This window comes from Bos javanicus, chromosome 14, assembly GCF_032452875.1.
Source record: "Bos javanicus breed banteng chromosome 14, ARS-OSU_banteng_1.0, whole genome shotgun sequence".
Lineage (NCBI taxonomy): Eukaryota > Metazoa > Chordata > Mammalia > Artiodactyla > Bovidae > Bos > Bos javanicus.
Window position 1 is genome coordinate 10,100,820 of NC_083881.1, and position 13,275 is coordinate 10,114,094.

The 13,275-nt window shown below is 49.8% G+C and overlaps 1 protein-coding gene across 2 annotated transcripts in view; it reads left to right on the top strand.

The window, feature by feature from the left end:
* Nucleotides 1-1,855: 1,855 nt before the first annotated feature.
* Nucleotides 1,856-13,275, top strand: part of ASAP1 (ArfGAP with SH3 domain, ankyrin repeat and PH domain 1) — a 339,237-nt gene continuing 327,817 nt past the window's right edge. For both annotated transcript variants that reach the window (XM_061438581.1, XM_061438583.1), the window contains exon 1: nt 1,856-1,942. The gene's annotated coding sequence lies outside the window, so the exon portion shown is untranslated. The remainder of the gene's footprint in view (nt 1,943-13,275) is intronic.

Sequence of the window (13,275 nt, forward strand, 5' to 3'; positions counted from 1 at the left end):
AATGGTTGGGGAAAGCTCCCTTTGAGGACTTGACTTCTGAACTATGAGCTGAGTGCCACGAACAGAGATTCTTCCAGGCAGAAGAAAAAGAAAAAGCAGGTGCAAAGGGCCAGGGGCAGGACCCTGAACTCCCAGGGCCAAACCAGGAGCTTGTCCCACTGCTTCTGGCCACTGATAAAGGAGTTGCAGAAAAGAGACAAAATGGGTCTAAAACTGATGTCTGGTCCTTACCAGGGTTCAGGAACTGATATCCAACTTCCAGTCCCTGGCAGACTCATTTCAAGTTTGGTTTTCACTCACGGGTATGTTGTTCCCTCTTCAAAGTCAGATTGGGTTTCAAAGGAATTTGAAACAGTTACAGCAAAACCACCAAGTTGCATCCTCCAGGTGGAAAAACCCCAAATGTGGCATTTCCGTGGGAAACCACAATGAATCACTCCCACTGGCCCACCTAGTCCAGGCCCGACTGCATGGAGATTTACTTTGGTTTTCTCAAACTTCCTAATACCTCTCCAGACTTTTTAACAAACCCCCACAGTGTCCTGAGTCTCAGGTTAAGAGCAAAATACCAAATTCTGTAGCGTTTACGGAGTTTCAGATTTCACCAGAAGGGATTCTGCCATAGCTGCTAACCTTTTCCTCTGCAGACAGCAGTTTCTGAAATGCTGCAAAGAAAAAAAATCACTAGGTGATAAGGATGGAAATAAAGTTTGGAGGCTTTTTAAGTAGGTATAGATAACACACAGCACACACTCCATCAATTAAAACCCTCCCCTCTCTGATGTCTCTTGTTGTAGTAAAGACAATCATGGTTATCATTTATTCAAGCATTTACAATGTGTCAGCCCGGTCTAAACATTTGGTTTCCAAATCAAACCTATGAGGGCAGTATGACCACCTCACTTCACATTTCAGTAATCGGAGGCTCAGTGAAGTTAAGTGACTTACCTGAGGTAACCCAGTTAGAAAAAAGGCAAAGGGTGGATTCCAACCAGGGTCAGAGTCCAAAGTTCATACTATGACTGTCCATACCATTGGTATACTATCCTGACCTGGAAAGGTCCTGTCCTCCTGGCACTGGGCCAAACATGAGGAAATTAGCAACGCGGAAGCAGTGAAAGGGGTGGGAGGGTGGTAGTCAGGTAAAGTCATTTATTTTATGAAAAATAGGGGAACCGGCCAGGAGATTTCAAGTTCATTCTCTGCAGGATGGGAGAGGGGCCAAGGTCCTTTCCTGGTGTTGGGGGACTTAGAAAGGCACCTCCCAAGGCCAAGGTTTTATCAGGACAAATCCGATCCCTTCTACATCTGAGCAGGGAGGAGGCAGGCCAGCGCGAGTGTGGGGCCGAAGAGGCAGGAGGCCCGACACTGGCCCTGCTCGCACGCCGGAGGCGGGGGGTCGGAGACCCCGCTGGTCCGCCGCCGGGTATCCAGCCGCGGCGCTCCGGGTAGCCACCGGCCCCCTGACTTCCCTCCTGCGTGCCGGCGGGCCAAGGGTTAAGCGAGGCGGGAGCCCCCGGCGCGGGGCGGCCCCGGGACCGGGAATGCTTAGTCAGGATTCCGATTTCCTGTCGAAGTGTTTGGATTTCCTGGAGCCCGCGCCCTCCGCCGCCGAGCGGGATCGTCCGAGCCGCGCGCGTCGCTGCGGCCTCCTCCCCTCGGCACATGGTCGCCCGCCCCTTCCTGCGCCGCGCTCGGCTCCCGCGCCTCGCTGCCGTCGCCGCCGCCGCGGGCGGGCTCTCTGCGCTCGGGCAGCCCCCGGCCCGCGCCTCCCGCCCCGCCGGCTGCTCCCGCCGCCGCCGCCGCCGCCGCCTCCCGCTTTCCGCTGCGAGAGCCGCTATCGGCCGGCCGAGGGGAGCCGGGGCGCGGGCGTCTGCGCCGCCGCCAGGGAGCCGCCGCCGAACCCGCGATGGAATAATGCCCAGCGGCCCGCCCGGTCCCGGTGAGTTGCGGGGCCCTCGGGCGGGCTCGGCGGGGCCGCACGGGGGTCTCGTCGGCGCCTCCTTGCTCGGCTCCCGCGCAGAGAGGCGCCGGCACGGGGACGCCGGGCGGCTCCCGTCTCCATTCGCGCTGGGGTACTGGCCGTGGGCTTCGCAGGGCCGGGCTCGGCCGTCTGGGGGGCTGAGGGTCTGCGCCCCCCGAGGCGCGGGGGTGGGGAGGGTGGGACCACCCGTGGGGGTTTGGCGCGCCCTCCCGGAGAGGGGTCCAGGCCCCGCCGATCGGGCGCCCTCCCGGCCGACCGCGGCATTGTCTCGGGCGCGGCGGAGGAAAGTTCCCCGCCGTTTCTGGAGCCACCGGCCCGGCCCCCGGCCGGGACTCGGCGCTGCCAGGCAGGCCCTAGACCACTTGGCTTACAGCGAACGAAACTAAAGAGAAAAATTAAAAAAAATCCATTCGGGGCTTGGGGTTTGTTCCCGGGAAGCCAGGAAAGTGGCTTGTGTTTTTCTCCTTGTACCATTTGGAGACCTGCTGCATTTTCTGAGAGCGACGTGAAGTTTCAAACAAACACACAAAAAAAACTCTCTGGCGTCTGGTATTCTGCGGTTTCATACATCCCGAGTGTTCTTCCCGGGCATTCCTAAAGCGGTTTCCTTCAATAATTAATTTTTCCACTAGCGCAGGCGGATGGAGGGCCAACTTCAGACCATCCTCAGCGTGACCTCAGCTTTACCCGCACTAATCAGAGAGAGCAAGAACTTTCTCCCGCTTTTTCCGCATAGACTCGGTCAGGTTGTCTTGGCACATTGGATCCTGGAATGACAGCCGGGCACGGATTGCTGAGTAATGTTCGGGATTGTAAAACATAGTTCAGTGTTGAGGCCAGTTTTGTCTCTCCATCAGAGTGCAGCCCAGGGCTTTCCCGTTTTGCAGTTGGAGATTCACCTTATAACAGATAGATCTTAGATGCAGATCTTCTGGAAGCGGCAAATCTCAACAGTTTAGGAAGAAACAGGACGTTTGAGAGCAGTTGTTGCTGCCCCTTCTAATTATTCCTGCAGCCAGAAGAGGTGACTGGGACCTATGGAAAGTCCAATGGCCAGGGCTCAGACTCCCTGACCAGTGCTCCTTACACCGTCAGTTTCTGGCCTATGTCAGCCATGAAACATGTCTTCTTGGCATTGTAACTTTCATCATTTTTAGTGCCTTCTCTTGTTTTGTCTTATCTGTTATTGCTGCTATTTCTGAGATATGCAGTTACCTCAAACTGCTTATTTTGAGATAAGAGTAAAAGAAGAAATTCCCTAACCCGTACTATTCAGTCACTAAATGGATTTGGAGCTTCAGTCACCAAATGGATTTTTTTTTTTCCCCCAGAAATTGGGTTTGAAATATAAAATGGGTGGCTTCTTCTATGGGGGATGACTTTTCTCTATTTTGTTCTTTTGTATGAAGTAGAAACTCCCAGGTCCAGAAAAGGGCAGTGTCTTAGCACATAATATACTCTGTGATGTTCTCTAGGATTGACTTCCAGCCCCCCTGTATCTTGTGAGCTCGGCAGCCCATCTATTTTTCTCCCTATGAGAGCTCCAAAGGGCTGGTTTTTCATTTTTAGTAGGCGATGATGTTGGAGAGAAAGGACTTTTTCGAAAGCTTGCCATTTGGTGAAGGAAATTGAAATTCTCTCCACCTCCCCACTCCTCACCAGCCACAGTGAGCCAGATTTTGCAAACGCAGTCACCGTCTTGCAGGCCCCCATGTGAATGTGTACATTCAAATAGGACCCTCCCTCGCCCTTCTTGAGGATGCACCTCCCTGCGGCGGGCCTCTCCACACTGCGCCCAGGAGGCTAAAGTCTAGAGCAGCTGTGTTTGTACCTTCCCAGGCCATGTACCTGTCCGTAGCCTGTTAGAAGCCAGGCCCCACAGCAGGAGGTGAGTTTCAGGGTAGAGGTTTTACACCTGTGTTAACAGCTGCTCGGCCTTGCTCGCATGACCACCTGAGTTCTGCCTGTCAGATCAGTAGCAACGTTAGATTCTCATAGGACCCCAGACCATCCGTATTGTGCTTGAATCATTCTGAACTCCACCCCCCGCTCTGATCCATGGAAAGATTATCTTCCATAAAACCAGTCCCTGGTGCCAAAAGGGTTGGGGACCGCAGGTCTAGAGGAAAGGCAGGAGCCTGTGTTACCTGGAAGCTCATTGTTACTGTATTTTCCCTCCAAGTTCTCAGTGTCTTGGACTGGATCCCATGTCCCCGTTCTCGTTTTTCCCTCCTGTGTATTTCCTTCCCGCTTCTCTCCCAGCCACTCTGTCCGCGTGGGCTGGAGAGCAAGTCTTTTCTGTGGGCTGTGTGACTGAGGCCCCATGTCAGCGATGGTGACAGTGTCTCTAGCATTTATTGAGCCTTTGCACTGTGTCCTGGGTCTGCCCCCTCCTAAGAAGTCCCAAGGAGGAGACGGAGTTGCTTCTTTGGGAACCTTGCCCAGAAAGGACATCACTTTTCAGATTCATCTGGAACCTGAGTCATTCTTTCATTCATTTTGTGCACATTTGCTAAGTGGCTCCCCTGTGGGAGGTGCCAGGAGCGCAGAGATGGATAGGATCCTGTGTTCAAGGCCTTCTATTTCCAGCCTCATCTCTCAGGGTCAGCCTTGTGCTTTCTCTTTTAATTAGTCCATTCAGCAAGGCTGTACTGAGTGCTTCATGCTAAGCACTGGGTGAAGTCCTGACAATACAGTGATGAATAAGATAGACCTAGCCTCGCCCTCCTGGGGCTCACATTCCAGAACAAAGGAGAAGGTAATTTCTAATGAATGAAAGATGCTAGCGCTTGTTATTAAAGAAACACCAGGGATCAAAATGATGACTGAAGTGAAGAGGGATGGGGAGTAGGGATGGCCCTAGTTTTGCCAGGGAAAGACCTCTCAGAGTCTGAAGAATCGAGAAGAAACTGGCCTGGGTGGAGAGGTTGCTGGAGAGGGGGCATTCCACACAGGGAGCTCAGAGTATGCAGGGTTCTCTGCACGAAAGAGCTCAATGTGATCCCAGAAGTGAGGAAAGTGGGGCGATGAACAGGACAGAGTGTAAGGGAGCGACAGGGAGGATGCTTGGGGGTGAGGGTGAGGTTTCAGAGGGAGGCAGGGGCATCATGCTGGGGATAATCACCCCTACCAAGTACAAAGAGGAACTGATGAATATAGGCTCAGGAGTGGGGTCTGATTGACATTTTAAGGAGATTACTTTTATAAGAGTGGATCACAGGGGGCGAAGAGCAGAAGCAGAGAGATAGGCATGTAAATAAAATTGCAGGCAGATTCTTCACCATCTGAGCCACCAGAGAAGCCCATGTTAGTGTATGCGTGTGTATGTGTTATATAATGATAAATAGTGTATTAGTTTCTTCTTGCTGCCATAACAAATTGCCACAAACTTGGTGGCTTAAAACACCACCAGTTTGTTCTCCTTTAGTGCTGGAGTTCAGAAGCCTGAAATGGGTCTGATGTCAAGGTGTGGGCAGAACTCTTTTTTTTCTGGAGGCTCTAGAGAATGATCCGTTCCCTCGTCTTTTCCAGTTTCTAGAGGCTTCCTGCATCCCTTGGCTCCTGACCCTTTCCTCCAGCTTCAAAGCCAGCAATGTTGGTCCTAGTCCTTCTCATGCTGCCATCTCTGGTTCTCTCTTCTTTTCCACTTTTGAGGACCCTTTTGATTACAGCAGCCCTCCTGTATAATCTAGAATGAAAGTGTTAGTCGCTTAGTTGCGTCTGACTCTTTGCAACCCCGAGGACTGAAGCCTACCATGCTCCTCTGTCCATAGAATTCTCCAAGCAAGAATACTGGAATGGGTTGCCATTTCCTCCTCCAGGGGATTTTCCCCACCCAGGGGTCAAACCCAGGTCTCCTGCATTGCAGGCAGATTCTTTACCCCTGAGCCACCTGAGAAGCCCTAGAATAATCTCCCTATTTTAAGGTCACCTGATTAGTGACCTTATTTCCATCTTCAGCCTTAGTTCCCTGTTGCCGGGTGACCTGTGTAGCCTAACACATTCACAATTCCTGGGGATTTGGACATGGACATCTTCGCAGGCTGGTAGGGGAAGATGTTATGGGGGCTGTGGGGCAAGGCCCCTAACCAGTGAGGGAGGGGAAGCCAGGGACATCTTCCTTGAGATAGTGGTACCTGTATGGAAGTCAGTCTCTACTTGTATCCTCACCGCCCTTCCAAGTGTTTCACTGTCTTGCTGAGATTTATTCATTCCTCCATTCAAGGTCTTGTCGATGCCCGGCTTTACGTGGGGAGTCAGAGTTGAGGATTCATTTCGCTGCACATCCTTCAGGCTGCAGGCCAGATTGTTCACTTGCAACTCAGGACACTCACTTTTTTTTTATCCCACCTCATGAATCAGTTAAACTGACCAACCTATGAACACCCTCCCCCAGCCACCCTACCCCGCATCCACGAAGGAGTGGAGACTGAGGGGGCTTGGTCCTCTCTTTAAAATTGCCTGGGGTTGATCTCCTGGGACGGCAGGAACCCCAACATGGTTGCCTTTTGTACAGATAAAACCTCGGTTCCTGAGCTATGGTTACTGTCCCCAGCCTCAGCCATTCCTGTTCCCAAAGCAGGCCATTGGCTTTAAGAGAAGTCAGGAGAGGGCGTGTGGTTTGATCAGGACAAATATATCTGAACTGAAAGGGGGAAAAGCATCCCAAGGCCTGGCCTCCTCGTGGCTTGTGGCAGGCGACCGCATCTTCCGAGAGTAAAGGAAACGCACCATGATGGGACGTGTAGCCACGTTGCTGCGAGGGGCTGATTAAGACCAGATTGCGAACATCTTCCCCGTTATTTGGAAGGGAATGGGCTCTTGTTCCAGCTACTCCCCAGAAACAGTGTCCAGAGACCTTCGTGCCAGGGGAGCCCCATCAGCTCTGCCGGCCAGTGCCATGCCAAGTGCAGGGAGACTGAGGTCCCTCACTGCCTGCTCTTCCCCTGCCGACCCCCATCCCTTTGGAAGTGCCACCAACTAGCTGGTCTTGTAGTATTTTTGGCATTTCCCCTTCCTTTACCGGTCTAAGTCAGGAAATGCAAAAAGTGCACAGCGTTAGAAAAACAGAAATGAGCAAGCAGTGTCTCTCCAACGGAGGGATACCAGGTGGAAGTCTGGTTAGACTTGGAGTAAAGAAGCGTGACTGTCAGTGCGTCCCCCAGATGTCTCGAGGCTTCCCGAGAACCAGGCCCACGCCAGGCATCCGTGGGCAGGACAAGAAGGAGAGGGTCCAGCCTGTTTGTGGTTTCTGGGGAATGGCTCGTCTTTCCCTCATCAAGACTCATCATGTGTTTTTCCAGCAAGACATCTGCCTTTATAAAACTCTTGCCTATGGGATGATACTGGGTGCCTGTTTCATTGTAGTTTTGTAATGAAATAATTATCCTTTCAAGTGGGAGGGATATCTAAACGAGAGGGAAACCTAAAAGGGAGGGGATATATATTTATAAGTGTGGCTGATTCATTTTCTTATGCAGTAGAATCTTAACATTTTAAAGCAACTGTACTGCAATAAAAATTAATAAAACAGAATAAACCATTTGTCCCTCTTACAGCTACAGTCTTCTTTTAATTGTTAAAAAGTTAAAATACAAATCATTTTTCTTATTGAAATACAGTTGCTTTAAAACGTTATGTTAATTTCTGACTCAGTTATACATATATATATATCTTTTTCATATTCTTTTCCATTTTGGTTTATCACAGGATATTAAATATCATTCCCTGTGCTATACAGTAGGACTTTATTGTTTATGCATTCTGTGTCGACCAGTTTTCATCTGCTAATTCCAACCGCCTAGTCCATCAGAAATGCAGAAAGGCACCCCAGTAAAAGACCATTATATAGGCAACTTGCCCTCAAATGGTTCAGAAAATAATTATATGTATTTTCTGAATACATAAAAATTACATCAGAGGGGAAAAAAAAGGGAAAAAAAGTAAGGGGAGTAAAATATTAACCACCAATGAAGGTAGGTAAAGGGCATGTGTGTTCTTGTACTATTCGTATTGACATTTCCAAATAGGATTTTTGCAGACTGAAGGGGGGAAATAGAACAGGGCTCAACACGAATCCCAGGGATGGGGGAGCCTGGTGGGCTGCTGTTTATGGGGTCGCACAGAGTTGGACACTACTGAAGCGACTTAGCAGCAGCAGCAGCAACATTCCATGGTGATTGTGACCTTGATTCAGGATGGCCCAGAGGAAGCCAGAAGATGCTGGGGTCTGCTACGGACCCCACCTTCCCGGCGTCCTCACACTTTTCTGTACTGAACCGAAATCATGGAGGAAAAGCATCCCGCACGAGGCATGCAGAAATGCAAGCATCATCACAGCCGTCCCGTATGGAAATGCACTTGCTGGTGTGGTTGCCTCCCCTTCAGACTGAGCATCTGGAGGGGCGCGGGTGGGGGCTCTGGCTCACTCCTCTTGCCCCCTCGTGCTGGGCACAGGCCAAGGGCAGGCACTGGGCAGGGAGGCGGAATCGAGTGCCTTGGCTTCTGCGTCGCCATGTTTCTTCCATTTTCTCATCATTGAGTTTCTATTTGACGACTCTCCATTTTACTTCTGGAAATTCCCTCTGGTTCTCTTTCCAATCCATTGGCTTTGAATCCTTGGGTCTTATTCTTCCATGAGAATTCTTCATTCTTATTTCATATCTTTACTTTAAAACGTACTGATATTCTTTTTCAGACTGCCCTGTTGTTTAATTCTGGAGGAGCCTATTTTCCCATTTCCTGCATCTTCCAATTTGAAGGGCATGGTGGTTCATACCCTGCCTTTTCTGGGTAGCAGAAGAGGATTTACAGAGCTGGTTTTGTGTTTCAGCCGAGGCTCTGAGGGTTTCCTAGGTCCTGGAAATGCTGCTGTGGTAACTGCTGAGCCCGAGACTTTTAACCCCAGTCCGTGTTTTTAACCCCAGTATCTTTGAGCTCTGCGTTCATACTTAAGGCTTCAGAGTTTGCACAGAAGCCTTTTTCTCCCCCATCCAGATCCAGAGGCAGAATGCGCTTTCTTGTCATTTCTCTGCACTGGAGAGAGGAATCGTTTTGGTCCACTTTCAAAGAAGGCTGGGATCTCTGTGGGGTTGTGGCCTTATGGAGGATTCTCAGCTGTCCTGTCCTGCAGGCACCAAGCAGAGACCAGCCAGCTTAATACACTGAGTCTTCTTTTGCAAATGAGGAAAAGAAAGAACACTTACAAAAATGTAAAAACTGCCATTTCCAGAAAAGAAAACCAGAATCCTTATCAGACCAGTAGCAAAGATGTGATTCAGAGCAGCAAGCACTTTGAACACTTTCTGCATGTTCACCCTGCAGAGGAGTGGTTTGGGGAGGCAGGAATGAGCTGGGCCTTAAAATGTCTTGTTCATCTTTGTAACTCCCAGTGCAGAGAAGACAACAGGTATTTAAGGAGAGAGGGAAAGAGAAAGGAATTGTATGTATCGAAAAAGACAAATAACTGATGTGGGCGACAGACTAATGGAAAGGAGCAATGAATTGAGGCTCAGAAGTCCAGAGTTCTAGTCTGGAAATTGACTAGATATTGACTGTGATGTGACTGTTACAAGCAGTCACTTACCTTCTTGGAAGCGCCCTTCCTTACCCCTGTCAAAAGGTGGTAATAATTCTGTCCTGACCCCGACTCCTTGCCGGATTGCATGAGGTCACGAATGTGGGAGGAGGGAGCCTCAGAGGGTATGGGGGCTTTCTTGTCCTCAAGGTGGAAGGGCCCTGTGTCCTCCAGCTGCACCTTCTTTTGAAGACTCCCCTCCCCACCTGCCTCCACCTTGTCTCCTCACCACCGTGCGCACTGGGTTTTCCAGGGAAGAGCTGCAGGCATTTCGGGTCCTCAAAGCTTGTGAGACTAAGGGGCTATTCCCTGGTGTATGGGCAGTAGTTGGGCACTGGGGTGGCTGAATGGCTCCTGTCTCTTTCCCCTGGGAGGTCCCCCCCAGATCCCATAAATGAGGGCTGAGCTGCAGCTGGGAGCCCTTGCCGGGTGGAATTTGTACATTGTGTTGCCTTCGTGCTGTTTTCTGAGATAGTCCTCTGGATAATGGAGCTCAAGATCTCTGTGGGGGTCTGTCCTTTGGTCAGGTCACTCTCATGCCTGGGTTGCTTTGGTAGATGTAAGTAGTAGCATTTGTCATGATACAATGGGAAAACCACTGGACTTGGAATCAATAACAACAGCTAATATTTACCCTATGGACTGTAGCCCGCCAGGCACCTCTGTCCATGGGGTTTCCCAGGCAAGAATACTGGAGTCGGTTGCCATTTCCTCCTCCAAGGGATCTTCCCAACCCAGGGATCAAACCCTTGTCTCTTATGTCTCCTGCATTGGCAGGCAGATTCTTTATCACTAGCGCCATCTGGAAAGCCCTTATCGTACATTAATACACATCAAACATTGCTTTAAGCAGCTTTCCTATGAGTTCGTTTAATGCTTGTAATAACCCTGTGAAACAGGTACTCTTTTTCTCCTCATTTTATGTGGGAGGAAACAGACACACAGGGACTAATTTCCCCAAGGTCATACACCTCACAAGTGGCAAGATTTTAAGCGAGGCTGTCCGTGTTCACTGCCCACACTCGACCATTGCCTCTGAAGACTTGAACTTGAATTCCATGCCCTAATTCCTCATGTGGCCTTGGGAGAGTCTGCCTTTCACTTTTCTCTTAGCTTTTCTGACCGTCAGTGTCCTCTTCTGTAAATTTTGAAAAAGCTTGCAGGTTTTTTAAAAAAAGGTGTTAAACCAAGCCATATATTAATATACATGAAGTGGTGCCAGACACATAATCGGTTCTAAACAAAAGTGAGTGGGTTCCATTTGCAGGATCAGCAGGGGAAGGAAAAATGAGTTCTCATTTGCAAGATCAACAAGGGAAGGAATAAAGTAAGGACCAATTCAGTTTAGAGATTCTTCCCTGCACACACTTTTACTGCATATCCCGCTGTGTGCTAGGCATCTGGGAGACAAAGGTGAAAACTCAGGGTCCATGGTCTAGAGCATCTTATAGCTGATTAGAAGAGAAAGATGTAGAACTGTTTGCAGTTTTGAACTGATGTTCGTCCTCACCACAGCAAAGCTACATAGGCATGGATGGCCATGAGTGTGCAGGGAAGGGAGAGTGCCCCAGTGGGGCAGAAAGGGGAACCTTTGGGGAAAACATGCTCTAAGAATTTATGAGCCAGGGTGGGTGGGCTCTTAGTGTGTGGAGGGAGTGAGGAAGGGTCTCCAAGGCTGAGAGTAGCTGGATCACAGTCCTTCTGATAGGAATGTGCTGGGTATTTTTAATTAATCAATTACTTTTTATTTATTTCTTTTTGGCTGTTCTGGGTCTTCATTGCTGTGTCGGCTTTTCCATAGCGGCAAGCAGGGGGCAACTCTCTAGCTGCGGCTCGTGGGCTTCTCTTTGCAGTGGCTCCTCTTGTCGCTGAGCACAGGCTCTAGGTGTGAGGGCGTCAGTAGTTGCCCCACGTGGGCTCAGTAGTTGTGGCACACGGGTTTAGTTGCTCCACAGCATGTGGGACCTTCCTGGACCAGGGATCAAACCCGTGACTCCTGCATTGGCAGGTGGATTCTTTACCACTGAGCCACGAGGGAAGCCTCTGTGCTGGTTATATTTTTTATTGTTGAGGCCTGTTGCTCAGTCACGCAATCGTGTCTGACTCTTTGCGACCCCATGGACTGCAGCATGCCAGGCCTCTTTGTCCCTAAGGAAAGAGAGGCCTAAGGAAAATATTTGTTCAAATATTTGTTCAAGGAGACAGGCAAAACTCTCAGGTAAAATACCACAGCATCCGGGGTCTCTATCTGGAACGCAGGCATCCCTGCTATTTCCTACCCCGACTGTCACAGAACTCTGCATCCAGAAGAGCAGACTGCAGTGTTTATAGAGCTTCCCGTCATAGCTCTGAGCCAGTTTCCTCTCCTAGGACAGTTACTTCCTCAGACCTAAAATAGAACCGCTGAAGGGTGGAGGTGCCGGATGTTTGCAGGTTGCACTCGGTTTAATGGTGTACTTCGGGGGCAGGCAGGTAAGAAGTTATAGAAGACGCTGTTGGCTATTTATCCATCTTTGCCCTTTTGCTTTGCTGACAGAACACTGATCTTCAGGAGCCCAACCTTCCAGGGACATTGAGAGAGATCAGTCCCAGCCCCAGTGGTGAACCTCTGTGGGCTTGTCCCCCTTGGCAGTGATTGGTTTAGGCATGGGCACATGACACAACTCTGGCTGTGAAATATACAGGCGAATTTTCGGGGGGGATGGAGAAAGGTTTTTCCCATCTTAAACGGAGGCATTTAGAAACAGCCTGTCTTCTGCTATTGTTGTTCAGTTGCTGAGTCATGTCCAACTCTGTGATTGCATGGACTGCAGCAGGCCAGGCTTCCCTGTCTTTCACTGTCTCCCGGAGTTTACACAAACTCATGTCCATGAGTCAGTGATACCATCCAACCATCTCATCCTCTGTCGCCCGCTTTTCCTTCTGCCCTCAATATTTCCCAGCATCAAGGTCTTCTCCAATTTTTGAATCAAGTGGCTGAAGTATTGGAGCTTCAGCTTCAGCATCAGTCCTCCCAATGAATATTCAGGGTTGATTTCCTTTAGGACCGACTGGTTTGATCTCCTTGCAGTCTAAGGGACTCTCAAGAGTCTTCTCTAGCACCACAGTTCAAAAGCATCAATTCTTTGGTGCTCGGTTTTCTTTATGGTCCAACTCTCACATCCATACATGACCACGGGAAAAACTATGGCTTTGACTACACCATGGGACCTTTGCTATGGGATGTAGTAGGGCTGACCTGTGATACTTGGCACTATGGCAGCCATCTTGGGGCCATGAGGGGGCCTTGCTTAGGGAGAACATGTTGAGTGTGTCTGAACAGAAAGATGGGAGGAACAAGACGCTGAACACCTTCCCTTGAGACTGTTTTTGAGCTGAGTTTTCTGTTAGCCCCTACACCCAATCTTAACACAAGGGTCTGGCCATGTCACATATCATTTGAGTGACTCTGGGTCTGCTATACCCTCCTCTAATAACCCTGTGCTTAGCCCAGCACCCTATTTGAAATCACCACCAACTTGTACATGTTTATACCTTGGCAGTCTTGCTATTTTTTCACCTACCAAATATACAGCTCTTTAAAGAATGGCTCAAGTGTCCCTTCTCTGTGAAGCCTTTCCTGATCCTTCCTGTTGTGATTCATCATTTTAGTCGTTGAGCACCCATAAGATTTGTTGCCCCTCCCATTGTCCCTGCCTATCCCCACTCTCATTCT